Source organism: Staurois parvus, unplaced genomic scaffold (genome assembly GCF_062004578.1).
Source record: "Staurois parvus isolate SC_StPar_1 unplaced genomic scaffold, SC_StPar_1.0 ptg000454l, whole genome shotgun sequence".
NCBI lineage: Eukaryota > Metazoa > Chordata > Amphibia > Anura > Ranidae > Staurois > Staurois parvus.
The window spans coordinates 2,321,478-2,329,093 of record NW_028318250.1 but is presented as its reverse complement, the minus strand read 5'-3'; the positions used below and the strand labels follow the sequence as shown (position 1 = coordinate 2,329,093).

Here is a 7,616-nt window from a genome sequence, read left to right as displayed (position 1 = left end):
CCTGCACAGCGTGTCTCCTGTCGCAGCCTCCTGCACAGCATGTCTCCTGTCGCAGCCTCCTGCACAGCCTGTCTCCTGTCACATCCTCCTGCACAGCCTGTCTCCTGCACTTGCCTAAAAAAACAGGCCGCCTCCTGCTGGAAATCAGGGGATCTGGGTGATGTCAGGAAGGAGGGATATTTGAGGAAGCTTCAGCTACCTATTGGCTGAGGAGCAGCAGGGGATGGTGCAGCCTGAAACCTATAGCCTGCCCCGCCTCCTGCTGCCTCCTCATCCAATAGGTAAGCAAAGTGCACTGTCCATCACTGCAAGTAAATCCCGTGGGCTTCCTGTAGTGCAGGTGCGGGATGGTGCAAGTCTGTTATAAAGAAAAGGCAGAGAGATTTTAGAAGTGCTTGTACCCCCCCCCCCCCTCATCAATAACAGCCATTGTGATGCTGCCAATATTCCTGTCCTTTTTAACATGGTAAAAGTAACCTGACACCTGCGCAGAAAAGGTGTCAGCTTACTGTCACCATTTTAAAAGGACAGGAATATGGGTGGCATTACAATGGCTTTTATTAGGCTGGGTTCACACTAGTCAAAACTTTGTAAAGCATCCTACAGTGGGTCGCATTTTAGAGTGCGGTTAAGTCACTGCTGTCAGGTGTTCAAGAGGTGATCCTGTCACCCCCTATTTGCTTTAATAATAGATGGATCTGCTGGGGGCGCCATATAAACTGTATGTTGCATCAGCTACATACAGTATACAGCGCTATGTTCTGGCAGTGGAATGGGGACTTCCTGTCCCGCTCCTGAAACAAAATCAATATCAAGACAGGAAGAGTGCAGCTCAGCCATTCATAGCAAGCCTTGTATTTTATCAACAAATACAAAGCTTCTTCTGATTGACTGAGACAGGGGGATAACATCCAGAACTCCATCTCAACCAATCAGAGAAAGCCTTGTATTCATTGATAAACTACAAGGCTTCCTGTGAATGGCTGAGCAGTGATTGGCCAGACTTGATTTTGTTTCAGCAGCAGATGAGAAGTTTATATCCCACTGCCTGAACACAGCTCTGTATACTGTATGTACAATGTAGTCAATGCTACACACAGTTTGTACAGCACTGAAAACGAGTGCAACTGTTCATAAAGGAAACAGTTCATTTGGACCCGCTTGGCCTGAATTAACTATTTAAAGTCACCATAAACACAGAGTTAGGCTTTAAAGAGAATGTAAAGGTAAAAAAAAATAATAAATATCAAACACATCTATATTTACCAATGTAATTGCACACAGCGGCCGCCAAACTCCTTTTCTCAGGTCCCCTGCTGGAACTTCTGGCTTCTCTTCTCTGTCCAGTGCTCCCATAAGAAGCCACTTCCTCTGGGGGCACTCATGCGTGCTTGCTCCCAAGCCCCTCTGCTGACACAGACAGCGGGACTCAGGCCCGCCCCACGCTCCCTCGTCACTGGCTTTGATTGACAGAACTGGGAGCCAATGGCCCAGCTGCCAGTGCCCCAGTAAAGTCAATGAGGGAAGAGAAGAGCTGCAGACATGCATAGCACTGTATCAATTATTTATTTATTTCAGGTACTTATTTAGTGCCGTCAATTTACACAGCACTTTACATATATATATATATATATATATATATATATATATATTGTACATTCACATCACGCCTTTGAATGGTGTTGACAGTAGAGGGGATAGTCAGATAACCTGATATTCTATATGAGCAGTCCAAGCAAGGTCTGGCATTGACCCCCATACAACATGCATACCTAGATTCTTAAGCCAAGGTCCTACTCACAATGTCCTAAGACTGCTGTCATCCACTCAGCTTCCATGCGACACTCTTCACTTAGATAGGAGGTCCTTCTCCAGCCCAGCTTCCACAAGTTGATGCCCTCCAGAAAATATCTTTCAGTCCAAATTCTCTTAGACCCTCAGCCAGGCACATGCTGAGGCCTAACAACAGCTCTTTAGTACACAGGCTGCCTCTCAGGGGTAGCATCCCCAGAAGAATGACCAGTTAAACAAGTCTCTCTAACATTTATCTTCTTCCCAGCCACCCTTGGGGTGCCCTCTCCCAGAGATTGGCTGAGGTCATAAATTCATACCTCAGTAGCTGACCATCCTACTTTATTTCTGGAAACGTCTTCCAGAGCCAGACAGGATCAATCAACCACCTAGTTTAGGGAAGCCTGGTCAGACCTAGAAAATAGATCATTGCTCCAAGGAGTAGAGCAGAGCAAAAAGCTAAATTTAGCCTGACTAAGACTAGGTTTCCACTTATGCAGTTTGCGTTTGAGCTGTTTCTGCATGGCGGTCTGTGTTGCGTTTTGCGCTTTTGCTGCTTTTTTGTTGTGTTTTGTGTTTTTTTTAAAAATGTTTATTGTTCTTGTTGCTAGGAGGATTTAAAATGCAAAATGCATCAAAAGCATAGCAAAAACATATCAATAAAGCAGCAAAAACTCACTACATGCTTTTCTGCAGAGTTTCCATTGAAGTCTAGAGAACAAAAAATGCTATCTTTTGCATTCAAAAAAGTCCCTGACCCTTTCCAAAAAATGCACCAGATGAAAACACGGAGATGTGATCGTGTCCCATAGAGAATCCTGTTAAATGGACTGTACTGCATTTCTGCAAAACGCTTAGGTGTAAACCTAGGGTTAGGCAGAGTGCTACATAAATAATAACGGGGGCATGACATATCAGCCCCTCAATGTGAAGGAGTGCCTCTATACATTCATAAAAATGTAAATAAAGAAACAGTTTTTGACAAGTCCTTTGTACCATGGTATACATCCATCATCATTCACATCATCCACGATGTAAATACTCATAAATTATGATGAACAATGACTGCCAACTTGCTGAAAGACAAAATCCTACAGACTGATGGACATGATCCATCCAGATGACTCCGAATGAAAGATTCCCAGGGCCTCACCACTAAACAAAAGGTCAGACTCTGCTCGGTGACGTCATTGACCAAATATGGCCATTTCACCATATTTGAACAATGATGACAGATCTACCCCACCCCTTTTTTTTCATGGCGAGGAATTTCTGGACAGTAAATGGAACTTCAAAAGCTATCAAGGACAGTGCTGCCTGTCCTTAAAGCTTCTATAAGCTTGAAAGAATGTTCCACAGGTTGAGTGGAGCACTTGCAACCTTCTAGAGCTAAATGGTGAGTGATATGAACTTGATAAAGATGTCATTGTATCTAGATAACTTGATAGTATTTAACCCCTTCATGCCAGTGCCTCCCAGCCCTTTAGGGGTTACAGAAGCTGGGAGCCGGGGCGGGGTTTAGAGTCATGTGTCACATGATCGGGAAAGATTCCGATCGAAAGAGATTGGAACCTTTCTGTGAGTACCGGACATATGTGCTGGGAGCATGCAGGGCGCGTGCTCTCGGCACATATGTCCTTTTTTAATAGAACGCAAATGTGCGGCCGCTCAGCGTCTAGGCCCAGACGCCAGGAGGCCGCACATTTGCCGGCATGAAGAGGTTAAAGAATGTTGTAGGAGCACAAGCAACGTTTGAGGCAAATCCTAAGGTGACTTCATGAAGAGGGGATTAAACTTTCTTTGGTGAGGTGCCAGCTCTTCTGGCTGTATGTCACCTATCTGGGGCATGTATTCCCTGCTGAAGGGGTTGCTGAGCACACCAAGAAGTTGAAAGCCATTGCCACTCATCCCAGGAGTGTAGCAGAGTTTAGATTGTTTCTGGGGTTCTGTTCATGCTATTAGAGATCAGTATTAGGGTTTAATACTGCTTTAAGGAATAAGGAGGAGGAAAATAAATCAAAAACCCACCAACTTAAAGGGCCTAGGAAGTGCCAAGAGTTGATCCAAGAAGAGTGGTCCAACCAATGCAAACAGGCTTGTCTGCAGCTGAAGCAGAGCTTAACTTATGCCTCTATGCCTATGCTGATCCTGACCAAGTCTTATGAACTACATTTGGATGTGAGCGAAGAGGGAAGAGTGGAATGTTTTATCAGGAGCATGATGAATATCTAAGATCAATTATTTATGCCAGTCGGATTTTGACCTCCTGCCAGAAGAACAAGAAAAGAGGCTAGAAACCTTGGTCCTGAAATGGGCAGTTGTGAAAAAATTGAAGGAATACTTGTATTGTGCAAGTTCAAGGACAGGACGGACAACAACCAATTTATCTAAAATGCTGTACAATGCTGAAGTTTCAGAAGAGGAATGGGCCTGATTGACACCGGAAATAAATTGAAGCCCTATGTCAAGGAGTTCAGCATTTAGCCTGTGGGGTGACAAGGGGTGAAACCATATGGGTTACTGCTATAGGGGTCTCCATGCTCTACTGCAACTTGACTTAAATGAAAGATGGAGGTCTGTCCACCCTTAGTAAAAGGACATATGAAGGCATTAGTTAGAAGACCCCCTCTGCTGCCTAAGTATAAAAGAAACTGAAAGTATGGTTGTGCATAAGTTCAACTTGAACAAGGGCTGTTCGTGTGTTTGGGGAACACACGAATGCTAAGGGAATTTGGCGGGCTGTTCGCCCACCACGCCCTACAATGCACTAACCGGTCAGGTGCTTTGGCCAATCACAGCGCTTGATGACATCACAAGGAGGGCAGTGACCCCACCCCCTTGTGACCTCATCAAAGTATTTAAGAACTATTATCCCGTCACAGCTGTCAGAGCCAGCATTGTTTTTTTTTTCAGGACTTGTCAAAGACTGCCTCCTGTCATTTTTACACTACTTTTTTTTTGTGAATAGGTAGCAGTACCATGTACCCCATACTCATTCAAATAGCGGGGGAGCCAGGATCTAAGGGCCCTCTTGTTAAAGGGGGCTTCCAGATTTCCATAAGCCACCCTCCAGAAGACCCCCACAAAAACCAGCTGCAGTTGTGGGGAAGAGGTCCTTGTCCCCATCAAGATGGGGATAAGGTGCTTTGAGGGGGAGCCCCCCACTCCAAAGCAACCCCCCATGTTGAGAGCATGTGGCCCAGTGTGGTTCAGGGGGGGGTGCGCTCATTCACCCCTTTCCTGTCCTGCCTGGCTGCATGCTCAGATAAAGGTCTGGTATGGACTTCTTTGGGGGGTACACGCCATTTGTTTTCAAATTTTTGTTTGAGGGTGCCCCTCAAAATCTATACCAGACTCAAAGCGCTTGGCATGAATGGGGGAGAGCCCAACATCATTTTTTTTTATGTTTTAATTGACGGGCAATGCCAGCAATTGTTTTTACATTCAGCTGTCAGTGGAGAACCCTGCTGACAGCTGAAACATTAAAGAATGTCTTCACTACTAAAATACCGCATGACTTAATAACATAACTCATGTGGTACAGGGGGATGTTCGTCCCATCACTGATTGAAAGTCATCTGCTGGAGTTCCTGCTGATAGAATCTCCAGAGGGAACCAAATTGAACAACAGAAAATGGAAATGGCTATGTCAAGAATGGCTTCACCATAGTGCAAATGGAGTTCTGAGATACATATGTATGTGTATGCGCTGGCCAGGAATTCCTGGACGTGCACCTGTCATCCATACTGGTGCCAAAAAGTCTGTTTAAACAGGGCTACTACACTGGCTAATTGGTGTTCGGTCTACAGCGTTTGTGTGTGTTATCCTAAATTCTGTGCTTGGCCTCCGATCTTGGCCCAGCTCGTTTCTGACTATGCTTATCTTCTACCTGCCCTGACCTCGGCTTGTTCTCAGGATTCTGCCTTCTCTCTATGCCTGATCTGCCTCCACCATCACTGACACTGGTCTGTGACCCGACTTCTCTCTTGCCTGCTGTTTATGCCTGATCTGCCCCTCTGTTATCGACCCAGCTTATCTGACCCTGCATCCTGCTCATCCAGCCTGCTATAGCTCTTCAGTCCAGCATGCTCTCATCTGGCTCATCTGCCTGCTACCAGCCTGTCTGCTACCAGCTTGCCCTGCTGTGACATTTTCCTGCTGCCAGCCTGTCTGCCACACAAAAAATGGCAACAGTCAAAGTAAAATGTAATGGCAACCTATAACCAGCCTTAGCTGTAAGGTGCATATGGAAGGGCAATGCACATCACACACAAACAAAAGATTTCCCAGCAACACTTACCAGCCAGCCTGCCAAACAACCAATTTGCACTGCTTTTTTTTTTTTTTTTTAAGTCCGCAAACGTGCAACTATATCGAAAAAACCCGTAAGTGTCCGCAAAAAAGTGCAAGTGCAAAACACCACACGAAAAACGTGCACTTAGGGGTGTGTTTGTCCTACCCCCGAAAGGGTTGGACCGTTCGCCTGATCCCCCAGGGCACGAAGCTCCTGACAGGGACAAGGTTCCCATTTGGTCCTCCTGGCCAAAAGGCCTGGTGGACCACCGTTCCTTATGCCCAGCCGAAGCCGGACATCCAGTACTAGGCGAGGGGGTTCTCCCGAAGAGAAAACCCCCTAGGGATCAGGGGAGGAAGGAACCGTATGGCCACACATCCTCCCCCTAGACTTCAGGTAAGGCCCGAGGACCCACACCCTCCATCCGTGAAAAACACACACATAAGAACAGAAAAAGTGACAAAACGTGGGAGTGGTAAATAAATAGAAAATAAAAAAGTGGTACCGTGCCTAATAGTGCACAGACCAGGCCCTGAGGCCTGTAGCAAAAATTGCCCCGGACTTAGCCAAAAGACCTGGTCCTTAGGGCGCTGTGCAAAAAGAAGTGAAAAACAGTGGCCATGTGTCATCTTCACACCGTGGGGTCCTACACCCAAGTGTTACTAGTGACACCCCTGGCAGCGTCTTCCCCAGGGGGCACTGAGTTTGCGGACTTTTTGCGTCCCCAGCCCCAGGCCAGACCAAGGTAGATCCGTCCAAATCAGGAGGTACTGGGTCTTTCCAGTCTTCCCAGAGGAATTACTCCCAAGGCCCCAGAACGAATCATGGCGCTCCCTGGTTTCTGTCCCTCCGGTACTAGCCTTCCGGACCCCCATCATACCAGTGAGGGTACTATACAACAACCATCCCCGTAAACTAGAATGGTCGGGAGCACCCCCACTGGACACTGATAAGAACAGATACTACACTTGATCTTAGCCAAAAGGCCGAGAAGCGATAATGTGACACCTGCCTGTTGCCAGTCTGTCTGCTACAAGCCTGCCCTGCTGTGACATCTGCCTGCTGCCTACCTGTCTGCTACCAGTTCCTCCTGCTGAGATATCTGCCTGTTGCCAGCTGCTCAGTTTCTTGGCCTCTTTCCAGCAAGGTGTCGGCTACTACCTACGCAGACCACTGGATTGATCACAGAAACTCTTACCTCACTGTGTTCTCTCGTGGTTAGTGTTCCACTGTTGGTGGCCCCTGTGCCAGAGCTGTACAAAAGGCCTCCCTCTGTATGTCAAGCTCATTAACCAGGTACGTAGCAGGCTAAAACTTCACAAAGGACTGATTTACAGAGGAGCTTCAGTTGATGACCTTGGTAGCTGTTTCTTCCTGAAAAGCACAGGAGTACTATTGTGGCCATAAAAGAGGAACATGGTTATCTAGAGCCTGAGGGGACTGTAAACTAGTCAGCAATAGGTTCTACTGACCTTGTATGAAAACAGAGATAGAGAGTTGCTTCCACTGATGTTTGCAATGTGTACAGCA

The 7,616-nt window shown here is 46.6% G+C and overlaps 1 pseudogene; it reads right to left on the bottom strand.

Moving 5' to 3' along the window:
- Positions 1–6,969: 6,969 nt before the first annotated feature.
- On the bottom strand, positions 6,970–7,084 carry LOC149452936 (U2 spliceosomal RNA; annotated as a pseudogene).
- Between the last annotated feature and the right edge of the window lie 532 nt (positions 7,085–7,616).